This window comes from Pan paniscus, chromosome 14, assembly GCF_029289425.2.
Source record: "Pan paniscus chromosome 14, NHGRI_mPanPan1-v2.0_pri, whole genome shotgun sequence".
NCBI classification, from domain to species: Eukaryota; Metazoa; Chordata; class Mammalia; order Primates; family Hominidae; genus Pan; species Pan paniscus.
In genome coordinates, this window is record NC_073263.2 from 55465761 (window position 1) to 55479183 (window position 13423).

The 13423-nt window shown below is 39.9% G+C and overlaps 1 long non-coding RNA gene across 1 annotated transcript; it reads right to left on the reverse strand.

Annotated features, from left to right (window-relative positions):
• Nucleotides 1-422: 422 nt before the first annotated feature.
• On the reverse strand, nucleotides 423-8931 carry LOC130540751 (uncharacterized). The gene is made up of 4 exons (XR_008954741.2): nucleotides 8665-8931; nucleotides 6925-7122; nucleotides 3371-3516; nucleotides 423-854 (listed from the first exon to the last, which is right to left on the reverse strand). It is a non-coding gene; the product is annotated as an uncharacterized LOC130540751 (long non-coding RNA).
• Nucleotides 8932-13423: the final 4492 nt, after the last annotated feature.

The following is a 13423-nucleotide window of genomic DNA, read 5'->3' on the forward strand; positions in this document are numbered from 1 at the left end:
TCAGAGCATTTTTGGCACTGGAACATCATTAGACAAGTTCTTGGAACAGTACTTTGCCCTATTATTAGTTTGACCTACTACCTTTCTTATATTAAGCTCCTCACAAATGGACTATAGAATAAGAAAATAAAGGTTTTCTACCAATCCTAGTTAATTGCTGATATTAGATATTAGTTAACTGTGTGCTTCCTTAAGTATGTTTTTAGGAGTCATAAACAGAACCTCTGTATTAAATATATTTTTACATTTCAACTGATTCTTGGCATTTATGTCATTCATGTTGTTTTTCTCAACATTTATACCATTTAATCAGTCAGAAAAAAAGTAGTGGGTGGTTAATAAGTTATTTACAGGAAAAGTGAGGCATATAAGAATTAATGAAAGACACTTCACTGACATCACCAAAGAGAACCTGACAAAACTTAAACACTCAAATAGTTTTAATAGTCATCAACTTCATACAATGTTATACTTTATCATTCAATAAATGTAATTAATTTTGTACTTTTTAATGTTTAAAACTTTCTGGTGGAAACTAACCAAGAAATTTCAGGCCATATTTCATCTTGTGCTACTTATTTTTAAAAATATATTTTGTGCAATAAATCTGACCACTTCAGTAGCAGTCGGCTAAAAAGACCACAGAATTTGTCATCCAAACCGGACACTATTGAGAGTCTAAGAGGATACCATTAATATTATGTTGGGATAACCAGTGTAAAATCAAATTTTCCCAGGAAAGCCACAACTTATGGACATCCTAAAGTTACGCCAACTAAGCAGACGTAGAGAAAGATCAGATTTCTTCTCCTCTTTGAAGATATTTTTCGTCTTTTTCTCTCCCCCTTTGAGTTCTTATAGAGGAAAAAGCCATAAGAAAAGAAAGAAATAGAATAAGGTTTAGACACTAAGTATAGTCATAATGAGATTTTAGTCAATGACAGACCACATCTCATATACAGCTGTGGTCGCCTATGATGATAATGGACCTAAAAAATTCTCTGGCCTAGTGATGTCATGGTTGTCAGAATATCATGGTGTGCCATATTACTCACGTGTTTGTGGTGATGCTGGTATAAACAAACCTACTGTGCTGCCAGTCACATAAAATTGTAGCACATATAATTTTGTACAGTATGTAATACTTGATAATGATAATAAACCATTATGTTACTGGTTTATACATTTACTATACTACACTTATTATTTTAGAGTGTAATCCTTCTACTTATTAAAAAAAAACTAACAGTGAAAGAGCCTCAGGCAGGTCCTTCAGGAGGTATCCAGAAGAAGGCATTGTTATCATAGGAGATGACAGCTCCATTATGTATTATTGTCTCTGAAGACCATCCAGTGGGACAAGATGCAGCTCTGGAAGACAATGATATTGATGATCCTGACTCTATGTAGGCTTAGGCAAATGTATGTGTTTGTGTCTTTGTTTTTAACAAAAACGTTTAAAAAGTAAAAAAATGAAAATTAAAAAAATTTCAAATGGGTAAAAGCTCATAGTATAAGGCTATGAAGAAAGAACACATATTTGAACAGCTGTACAATATATGCTAAATATTACAAAAAAGTCAAAAAGAAATTTAAAAGTTTATAAAGTAAAATAGAGCAAGCTTAGCTTATTATTAAAGAAAAATTATTTGTTTATAAATTTAGTGGTGGCCTAAGTGTATAGCGTTTATAAAGCCTGCCATAGTGTATGGTAATGTTCTAGGCCTTCACATTCACTCACGACTCACTCACTCACTGACTCGCCCAGAACAACACCCAGTTCTGCAAGCTCCATTCATGGTAAGTGCCCCATACATGTGCACCATTTTTTATCTTGTACACCATGTTTTTACTATACCTTTTCTATGTTTGGATATGTTTAGATAGTACAAATGTCATTGTGTTACAAATGTCCACAGTATTCAGTACATTTACATGATATAGATTTGTAACCTAGGAACAGTATGCTATACCATATAGCCTAGGTGTGTAGTAGGTGATATCATTTAAGTTTGTGTAAGTATGGCCTATGATGTTTGCACAACTACGAAATCACCTAAAGATGCATTTCTCAGAACACATTGCCATTGATAAGTGAAGCATGACTGTAATTTAGATTCAAATTTGGGCTCTTCCAGATAGTACCTGAGTGATATTTCTCATGTTATCTCTGTTTTCATTTCCATTTTGAATGACAGCGTCTTGTCCATATTGCCATGTATTGAAATCATTTAATATACCAAACTCTAATCCTATTGAGCAGAGCTGTACAATATATTAGCCATTAGCTACATGTGGCTTTTTTTTAACCTGTGGCTTTTTCTATGTAAATTTGGAATAACTAGTATTAAAAAAACATAAAATTCAATTGCTCAGTCACTCTAGCTACATTTAAGTGTTGAATAGTCACATGTAGCTACTGGTGACTACAGTAGAATACAGATTAGATTTCCATCATTGCAAAATGTTCTTTTGGACAACACTTGGAGGGTCAAAATCATTATTTCTTGCTTAGACACTTTCAAATCTTCCTAAAATGTCAATGTATATTCACTTTGGCATTCCTGAACCTGTTCTCCATTCAGCAGCCAGAGCAATTCCCTCCAAAGGCAAACTTTGCCAATTTACTTACCTATTTAAAACCATTTAATGGTGCCCCGTGGCTCCAGCCCTCCCTGTATGGTCTCCCTGCTTCTTTCATCCCAACGTTATTAAACTATGCTTGCTCCTGCTTTCTGTTTCCAGCCACCTTGATCTTGTTATTCCCCTTGCATTTGCTTCCTTCCTCCATGGGTCCTTCGACTGTATCGTTTTCACTGCCTTGATTGCTCTTTCTGTTATTCATCACATATGTCCTCCTACAGATCAGCTCAAGTGTCACTTCCCAGGGGAATCTCCCCAAGCTTCTCTGAAAGATTAAATCTTCCATGATAACTCTAAAACACCATATAATTTCCCTTCAAATGGCAAACACGTTTTTATTTGTTTATCTTCCTCAAAATCTGTCTTTGTGGCAGGCAAATAGTGATAATAAATGAGTGAATGTTTGTTTTTCATTACATTTGAATTTCTACCACAGTGGCTTCTGCAGAATTGGCATTCATGGAACAAAAGAATGAGTCCAATCCTTGAGTAGGCTCTATCAGCATCACTATGAAAAACTATAGCACCTGATAACAGAAGCGAACTCTGTCAGAACACTGGGATCAATCTCCAGAGGTCATCGATCTCACCCCCTGCCCCAATGACTCATGTTGCTTCTCTTTTATTTAAGCTAGAATTCATTAATAGAATAATTATATATGTAAATATAAAATGGAAATCTGAGTTCCAGCTTCAATAGTTTTAATAATTAATAATCAATTATTACCTCACAGTACTTGCTGTAGGAAGGTTGTGAGATGTCCATCCTTTGAGATTTAAATATAGTTCAGTCCAGAAGAAAAAGTCCTTTTTTTTGTTTTTTTATTCTGCTACCAAAAGAAATTTTTTTGTTTGTTTTTTTCATGCGCGTTCCTGTGAAGAGACCAGCAAACAGGCTTTGTGTGAGCAACGAGGCTGTTTATTTCACCTGGGTGCAGGCGGGCTGAGTCCGAAAAGAGAGTCAGCCAAGGGAGACAGGGATAGGGCCATTTTATAAGATTTGGGTAGGTAAAGGAAAATTACAGTCAAAGGAGGGGCAGGTGTGGGGGTCACAAGGCACTCAGTAGGGGAGCTTTTGAGCCAGGATGAACCAGGAGAAGGAATTTCACAAGATAATGTCATCAGTTAAGGCAGGAACAGGCCATTTTCACTTCTTTTGTGGTGGAATGTCATCAGTTAAGGCAGGAACTGGCCATCTGGATGTGTACGTGCAGGTCACAGGGGATATGATGGCTTAGCTTGGGCTCAGAGGCCTGACATTCCTGTCTTCTTATATTAATAAGAAAAATAAAACGAAATAGTGGTAAAATGTTGTGACGGCAAAAATTTTTGGGGGTGGTATGGAGAGATAATGGGCCATGTTTCTCAGGGCTGCTTCGAGCGGGATTAGGGGCAGTGTGGAAACTTAGAGTGGGAGAGATTAAGCTGAAGGAAGATTTTGTGGTAAGGGGTGATATTGTGGGGTTGTTAGAAGAAACATTTGTCATTTAGAATTATTGGTGATGGCCTGGATATGGTTTTGTATGAATTGAAAAACTAAACGGAATAAAAGAAGGACAAAAACAGGTATTAAAGGTCTAAGAATTGGGAGGACCTAGGACATCTATTTAGAGAGTACCTAAGGAGATTCAGCACAGTCCTGCCAGCAAAGATTATTTATTTACTTTAAGAGTTAAGAGTGGCAGTTTGGGGATAGCACCAGGAGATATCAGCTGTGATGGCTTGGAGAAACAGTGTAAACTGGCAGTGTAAACAAGAGCAGGGCATGTGTAAGTAGTTGAGAACAATGAATAGGAGTATGACTAGACAGAAGATAGTAGGGATGACAAGTTTTTTGGGGCACAGTCCAAGTTGGTCTGGTGTCTGGAATGAGACTGGGGCCTAATAAAAAGGAGCGTCCATACAGGAGCTCAAATGGGCTGTACCCTGTAGCTTTCCGAGGACAGGCCTGAATTCTGAGAAGGGAAAGTGGTAAAAGTATTGTCCAGTCCTTTTTAAGTTGGTGGCTGAGCTTGGTGAGGTGTGTTTGTAAAAGACCATTAGTCTGTTCTACCTTTCCTGAAGACTGAGGACCGTAAGGGATATAAAGGTTTCACTGAATACTAAGAGCCTGAAAAAATACTTGGCTGATTTGACTAATAAAGGCTGGTCTGCTATCGGACTGTATAGAGGTGGGAAGTCTAAACCGAGGAATTATGTCTGACAGAAGGGAAGAAATGACCGCAGTGGCCTTCTCAGACCCTATAGGAAAGGCCTCTACCTATCCAGTGAAAGTGTCTACCTAGACTAAGAGGTATTTTAGTTTTCTGACTCGGGGCATGTGAGTAAAGTCAATTTGCCAGTCCTGGGCAGGGGCAAATCCCTGAGCAGGTGGGAGTGACCAATGTGAAGGAGAAAAACTGGCCATGAGGGACAGAAGTTGGAAAGCTAGCTGCTTGTCTAGCCACCTTATCAGCATAAGCGTTGCCTAGAGCAATGGAATCTGATGCCTTTTGATGGCCTTTGCAGTGAATGACTCCAGCTTCCTTTGGAAGTAAAGCAGCCTTGAGCAGAGTTTTTATTAAGAGGCATTAATGATGAAGGACCCTTGCATAGTGAGGAAACTTCTTTCTGCCTATGTAACAGCATGGTGGTGCAGAATATGGAAGGCATATTTAGAGTCAGTATAAATATTGACACGTAGTCGTTTTGCAAGAGTGAGGGCCCGAGTTAAGTCAACTAGTTCGGCTTGCTGAGAGGTAGTGGAGAGGGGCAGAGCGGTAGCCTCAATGATAGATGTGGAAGATACTATAGCATAGCCTGCCTTTGCTGGTGAGTGGCGATTAGATCTGGTGGAACTGCCATCAATAAACCAAATGTGATCAGAGTGAGGAACAGGAAATAAGGAAATATGGGGAAATGGGGTGAATGTCAGGTGGATCAGAGAGATACAGTCATGAGGGTCAGATGTGGTATCCAGAATAATGTGGGAGGCTGGATTGAAGCCTGTGCCAGGAACAATGGTAATTGTGGGAGACTCGACAGAGAGTGAGTATAGCTGAAGGAGCCGGGAAGCAGAAAGTATATGCATCAGGTATGAGGAAGAAAATAGATTTTGGAAGTTATAAGAACTATAGAGAGTGACTTGAGCATAGTTTGTGATTTTTAGGGCCTCTAAAAGTATTAAAGCAGCAGCAGCCACTGCACACAGACATGAGGGCTAGGCTAAAACAGTAAGGTCAAGTTGTTTGGACAGAAAGGCTACAGGGTGTGGTCCTAGCTCTTATGTAACAATTCTGACCGCACTAACCATGCCTAGGAAGGAAAGGAGTTGTTTTGTAGAAGGGATTGAGGTTTGGGAGATCAGTGGAACACGATCAGCAGGGAGAGCACGTGTGTTTTTATGAGAATTATCCCGAGATAGGTAACAGATGAGGATGAAATTTGGGCTTAACTGAAGTAATGGGGGCTATCTGTGAAGCCTTGTGGCAGTACAGCCCAGGTGATTTGCTGAGCCTGATGGGTGTCAGGGTCAGTCCAAGTGAAAGTGAAGAGAGGCTGGGATGAAGGGTGCAAAGGAATAGTAACGAAAGAATGTTTGAGATCCAGAACAGAATAATGGGTTGTGGAGGGAGGTATTGAGGATAGGAGTGTATATGGGTTTGGCACCATGGGGTGGATAGGCAAAACAATTTGGTTGACAAGGCGCAGATCCTGAACTAACTTGTAAGGCTTGTCTGGTTTTAGGACAGGTAAAATGGGGGAATTGTAAGGAGAGCTTATAGGCTCTAAAAGGCCATGCTGTAGCAGGCGAGTGATAACAGGCTTTAATCTCTTTAAAGCGAGCTGTGGGATGGGATATTGGCCTTAAGCGGGGTAAGGGTGATTAGGTTTTAATGAGATGGTAAGGGGTGCATGATCGGTTGCCAAGGAGGGAGTAGAGGTATCCTATACTTGTGGGTTAAGGTGGGGGGATACAAGAGGAGGACGCAAAGGAGGCTTTGGATTGGGAAGAAGGGCGGCAATGAGATACAGCTGTAGCCCAGGAATAGTCAGGGCAGCAGATAATTTAGTTAAAGTGTCTCGGCCTAATAAGGGAACTGGGCAGGTGGGGATAACTAAAAAGGAGTGCTTAAAAAAGTATTGTCTAAGTTGGCACCAGAGTTGGGGAGTTTTAAGAGGTTTAGAAGCCTGGCCATCAATACCCACAACAGTTATGGAGGCAAGGGAAACAGGCCCTTGAAAAGAAAGTAATGTGGAGTGAGTAGCCTCCATATTGATTAAGAAGGGGACGGGACTTACCCTCCACTGTGAGAGTTACTCGAAGCTCGGCGTCCGTGATGGTCTAGGGGGCTTCCAAGGCGATTGGGCAGTGTCAGTCTTCAGCTGCTAAGCCGAGAAGATCTGGGAAGGAGTCAGTCAGAGAGGCTTGGGCCAGAGTTCCAGGGGCTCTGGGAGTGGCTGCCAGATGAGTTGAACAGTCCGATTTTCAGTGGGGTCCTGCACAGATGGGACGCGGCTTAGGACGAATCCCGGGCTGCAGGCATTCCTTGGCCTCGTGGCCAGATTTCTGGCACTTGTAGCAAGCCCCTGGGGGAGGCAGGCCTGGAGGAATGCCTGGCCACTGCGATTTAGGCGTTTGGAAGTTCTTGTGTGCTGGAGATGTGGGTGGGGTTTGTCTCACAGTGGAGGCAAGGAAGTGCAACTCAGAAATATGTTGCTACTTGGCTGTCTCTACTCTATTATTGTACACCTTGAAGGCAAGGTTAATTGAGTCCTATTGTGGGGTTTGAGGGCCGGAATTTAATTTTTGGAGTTTTATTTAATGTCGGGAGTGGATTGGGTAATAAAATGTATATTGAGAATAAGACGGCCTTTTGACCTTTTAGGGTCTAGGGCTGTAAAGCATCTCAGGGTGCTGCCAAACAAGCCATGAACTGGGCTGGGTTTTTATATTTAATGAAAAAGAGCCTAAGCCCTATCTGATTTGGGATACAGAAAAAGGAGCATTAACCTTGACTATGCCTTTAGCTCCAGCCACCTTTTTAAGAGGAAATTGCTGGGCAGGTGGGGGAGGGCTAGTCACAGAAGGAAAGTGTAAGCCGGACCAGGTGTGAGGAGGGGAGGTGATAAAAGGATTATAGGATGGAGGAGCGGACGCTGAGGAAGAATTGGGACCTAGCTCAGCCTGGTGAGGAGGGGAGAGGTCAGATGGGTCTGTAGAGAAGGAAGATTAGAAAGACTCAGTGACGCTTGGGGGTGGTACTGAGGGGATAGGCGGGAGGGAAAGAAGGAAGATTTGAGATGAGTTGTGCTGGGAACAGAGACCAGGAAGGGACTGATGTGTAAAAGAATGCCTGGACATCAGGCACCTCAGACCGTTTGCCCATTTTACAACAAGAGTTATTTAGATTTTGTAGAATGGAAAAATTCAAAGTGCCATTTTCTGGCTGTTTGGAACTACTGTCAAGTTTGTATTGGGGTCAAATGGCATTGCAGAAAATAAGACGCTTAGATTTTAGGTCAGGCGAGAGTTGAAGAGGTTTTAAGTTCTTAACAACACAGGCTAAGGGAGAAGAAGGAGGAATGGAGGGTGGAAGGTTGCCCATAGTGAAGGAGGCAAGTTTAAAGAGAAGGGTAGGGACACGGAGAAGGGGGGTGGGGAGCAGCCCTGGGCTGCAACGTGGGTGAGCAGCCAAAGCAGGAGTCCCTGCAATTGACTTGCCACCAAGGGAACGTGGGTGAATGATCAAAGGCAGGCGTCCCCGCAGAGATCAGACACCAATGGAACGTGGGTGAATAATCAGAGAGGCACCCCCGCAATTATTAAACACCAAGGGAAGGCTGCCTTCCCGAGTCCGTGACTGGTGCCGGAGTTTTGGGTCCACGGATAAAATGTGTCTCCTTTGTCTCTACCAGAAAATGAAAGGAATTGAAATTAAGAGAAGGGAGAGATTGAAGTGTGGCGCCAAGATAGAAAGGAGAAAGAGGTTGAGGGATAGTGAGGGAGGTTGGAGAAGAGAGTAAAAAGAGGCCACTTACCAGATTTGAAATTGGTGAGATGTTCCTTGGGCTGGTCAGTCTGAGGACCTGAGGTCCTAGGTGGATCTTTCTCATGGAGCAAACAGCAGGAGGACTGGGGATTGATCTCCCAAGGGAGGTACCCCAATCCGAGTCATGGCACCAAATTTCATGCACGTTTGTGTGAAGAGACCACCAAACAGGCTTTGTGTGAGCAACAAGGCTGTTTATTTCACCTGGGTGCAGGCGGGCTGAGTCCGAAAAGAGAGTCAGCCAAGGGAGACAGGGATAGGGCCGTCTTATAAGATTTGGGTAGGTAAAGGAAAATTACAGTCAAAGGGGGAGCAGGTGTGGGGGTCACAAGGCGCTCAGTAGGGGAGCTTTTGAGCCAGGATGAACCAGGAGAAGGAATTTCACAAGATAATGTCATCAGTTATGGCAGGAACAGGCCATTTTCACTTCTTTTGTGGTGGAATGTCATCAGTTAAGGCAGGAACTGGCCATCTGGATGTGTACGTGCAGGTCACAGGGGATATGATGGCTTAGCTTGGGCTCAGAGGCCTGACAGTTTTCCCTTAGGGCTTCTGTCAGGCCAGCATTTTAATATGCTTGACATTTTTGACTTTCCAGTAAATGTTTAAAAGAAATTATAAACTAAATTTAGCTGATGAATGTTGTTCAGTTTTACATTTGTATATTTTATTTACAAGTGACTTTAAAAATATTTTTCAACAGGATTTCAATGATCAGCCTAATGACTCATCAATGTGTTTTATGTCAAATAGTACTGGACATCAAGCTGTATCCATCAAATAGTAAAATTCTACTAAAGAATAAAATAACATGACAAATACGTTTTTAAAAATACCCATCCATGTCATCTTTAGAAAGAAGACATATTAAACTACAAAATTAACATTAATATAACTAAAACAAGTGACTACTACTTATAGTTGCACTATTGAAGGTTTTCATCGGGCATTACATTTTCTCTCCTAAATGTTTACTTGTTTACTAATATTTTCAATAAAAAAACACTTGTTACTTTGAAATAAATACTCAAAATCCCTGAATACATGTGCTTGATAATGAGATTCCTTTCTTACAACTATGTTGCTTTCTCTCTTTCATTTTTTTTTCTTTTGCTGTCCTGCTGCCTTTATTAACACTTTTAGGTTTGATATGCATAAATAAGAAAAAGCTCTCCTTTGTTTCTCTCTTTAGTGTCATCAGCAGCTATTGTCATGTTAAGAGTTCTTCTGGGCCTTCCAAGATGCATAATAATGATAATGATAATAACTTCCATTTATTGAAAACTTACTAAGCACTTTGTGTACTCTTTCGCAAAAACACTGAGACATATAAATCATTAATATACCTTTTAAGAGGCAACTGAGCCTCATAGAGATTAAGCGGCTTCGAATTAAGCAGCTAACTCAGTCATATTTATGGTAAAGGGCAGAGCCAAGATTCGGATCTAGATAATCTTTATTCCAGTTCTACACTCAGATATTATGCTATCCTGAGCCCAATAAAACTACTGAGTCTCACCACGGTTTGGGAAGGCAATTCAGTCTCTGTACTGCATCTGTTTTCATTTATGCATAAGATATGTTAGCGTATAACTACTATTGATAAATTTTAATAGGGCCACTCCTCCTGAGACTTGCTAAGTGATGAACAAGTCAGCAAAGAACACTTTGGGAAAGGTCTCTACTTTCTTATCTATATGCAATATCAGTGAAGCTCACTCGGTATAGAAGGGTCAGATGTCTGAAAACCAAACACCACATGTTCTCACTGATAGGTGGGAATTGAACAATGAGAACACTTGGACACAGGGTGGGGAACATCACACACCTGGGCCTGTCATGGGGTGGAGGGATCAGGGAGGGATAGCATTAGGAGAAACACCTAATGTAAATGACGAGTTAATGGGTGCAGCAAACCAACACGGCACATGTATATATGTGTAACAAACCTGCACGTTGTGCACATGTACCCTAGAATTAAAGTATAATTAAAACAAAAAAAAGAAGGGTCAGATGTCCTAGATTTGGGTCCTAGGTCTACTTCAAAACTCTTCAAAACCATGGGAGAATGGGCTGCCTCAGTTATAACATCTATAAAATAAAGATAATAATTGTACTTCCTTTACATAATCATGGTAAAGATTAAATGTAAAGTTCTTTGAAGAGTACTAGGCACATACTTATCTAAAAAAATTTTACCTGATAGTATTATCACGGTTGACCCTTGGAATTATGGGTATTGATCCTCTCTCATAGTTGAAAATTCATGTTTAACTTTTGACTTCCCAAAAACTTAACTACAAAGAGCCTACTGTTGACCAGAAACCTTACCAAAAACCTAAAAAGTTGATTAACACATATTTTGCATGTTGCGTGTATTATATACTGTATTCTCAAAATAACGTCAGCTAGAAAAAAGAAAATGTTATTAAGAAAACAATAAGGAAGAGAAAATATATTTACTATTCATTAAATGGAAGAGGAATATCATATGGTCATTATCCTCACTGTCTTCACTTTTAGTAGGCTGAAGAGAAGGAGGAAGATCAGGGTTTGGTCTTGCTGTTTCAGGGGTGGCAGATGGAAGAAACTCCACATATAAATGTACTTTTGCAGTTCTAACCTGTGTTGTTCAAGGGTGAACTGTACTATTATTATCTTGTTTTCATAAAAATTCTCATAGTTGTTCCTCAGAAACATAACAATAACTAAATTGATATCCAAAATAAAGTGAATATTTTAGAAATAAAAGAGTAACAATAATAATATGGCATAAGTTTTTTTCTTGGGCCCATACTAAATGCCGTGCAATAATCACTTAAATGGGAAGAAACTGAGACTTAGAATAAGTGGGTTGTATGTACGTATGAAACCAGTCTGCTTCCTGAACTCAGAAAGGCTTGATGACAATGAACTCCAGGGAGACATAGGAGTCCCACTGATGGGGTTCAGGACGTGGTACCCTAAAATATGGCACCTTGGCATCTGAAAAAAACAGTAGAAGTAGGAAGGACACTCTCACCTTCCCCTGTCCTTCTTTTCTGAAAAAGGTCCTAAAACCTGAGAAGGATTTTCTGACCTTCCGCTGAAGCAGGTCATAGACCCTCATTTTAGAGTCACCCTTCTTATACCCAGAGAAAACAAGTGTCCTTATCTTTGAAGACAAACAGTCATAGGGAAGAATGTGAACAAACAGTCCTTGCTAAATTTCCCTCTGGTTTATTACCATTAGATCACACTCTTTAATCATATTTCTCCATTTTTATACATTCTTCATCAAACCTAGCATAAAAGTCTATACGTTTAATCATTTCTTCAGGTCATAATTTTCTTGCAAAGACTCCTGTGTCACATAAAAATTATATTAAAGAAATGTGTATCTTTTCTTATTAATCTTAAATAATCATAATTTTCTTATTTGTTTGGCCCACCACCCTTAATCAGTATGGCAATTGCCTAAATCATACGGCAATTTTCAAAGAGACAGAACATCCATTGTTTACTCACCAAGAGCCTTCAGAGAAATGCTGACTTAGTTCATTCATGGCAAACTGCATTAAAAACAAACAAATGGCAACAAAAAATAAATTTTATTTTTGACCATGTAAATAAAAATTAATTTTATATTTGGACCCCACCTCCAAAATAAAACAGGACTGAAAAAGCTTCTCACATTTTGCTCATGACTAATCTCTCCCAAGGTCCTCATTTTACTTGTAGAATGATAGACCTCTGAAGTTAAATGGAATCTCAGAAATAATCATAAGGAACTTAGTATTTTCTGCAGTAAGGACAGTGGCCCAATGACATTAACTGCCTTTATTTCTATCCTTACATCTATGCATTTTTACTTAAAAGAAAAGCATTCTTCCTGAGGCTAATGTTGTCTATTTTTGTCTTTCCTATCTGAATTTTTCTTCAGGAAGAAACAAAGAACAAAAGTGTTTTAGTAAAACTTTCTTATTTATAGCCCACAAAGCCAGTCTTCTTTCACTAATTCATCTTTCTGTTTAGATTCATTCTTGACTATATTTCTTTTCCACAGGTGTCTGAGGACACACTTCTTACCTCTGAGCTTCTGATCTCAAATCAGCAATGTTGTTTTCTGTGTCTCCCACAGCCCCTCACCTCCGCTTCTTTATTTGTGCTTTTGGGGAAGCTCTTTTATTTTAGATAGAGTGCTTTTTTTTTTCTTTTTCTGCTCACCGTTTGTTAATGTCTGCATCCAAATAGCTGGCATTAAAATGTCTGTCTTTGCAGAATGCATTAAACATTATGATATTTTGCACTTTGACCCACTTTGTCCATTCACTACTCCTTTAAACCATCTCTGCACATCCAATCTGATGCTTAAGGGCTCTCAAGATTCATAACGACATCTTGTGCTTCTTAGGCACCCTTCTTATTTACAACATGGTTTCAGCATGTCCATATAAAATAGGCAAATAGCTCACTCCAGAACCGCTTCTCATAATTTAGCTTCACCTTTACGCCCAGCTCTCTATCTTCAGTAGACGTCTATTTTTTTTCCCTTTTGGCCTCTCTCCTGGCCGTGGGTCTCTAAATGAAATACATAGCATGGCTGAGCTGCCACCATCCTAGTTGTAAAAAATCACACATCTACTAGTTAGTCTCTGTTAGCCTTTTGCAAAGAAAGACTTTGTAGAAAATGGATTTTCTAATAGATATATGCCACTTTTTTTTTAAGTAACAGTTTTTTAAAAATGCCTTCTGATTACATTTTCTTA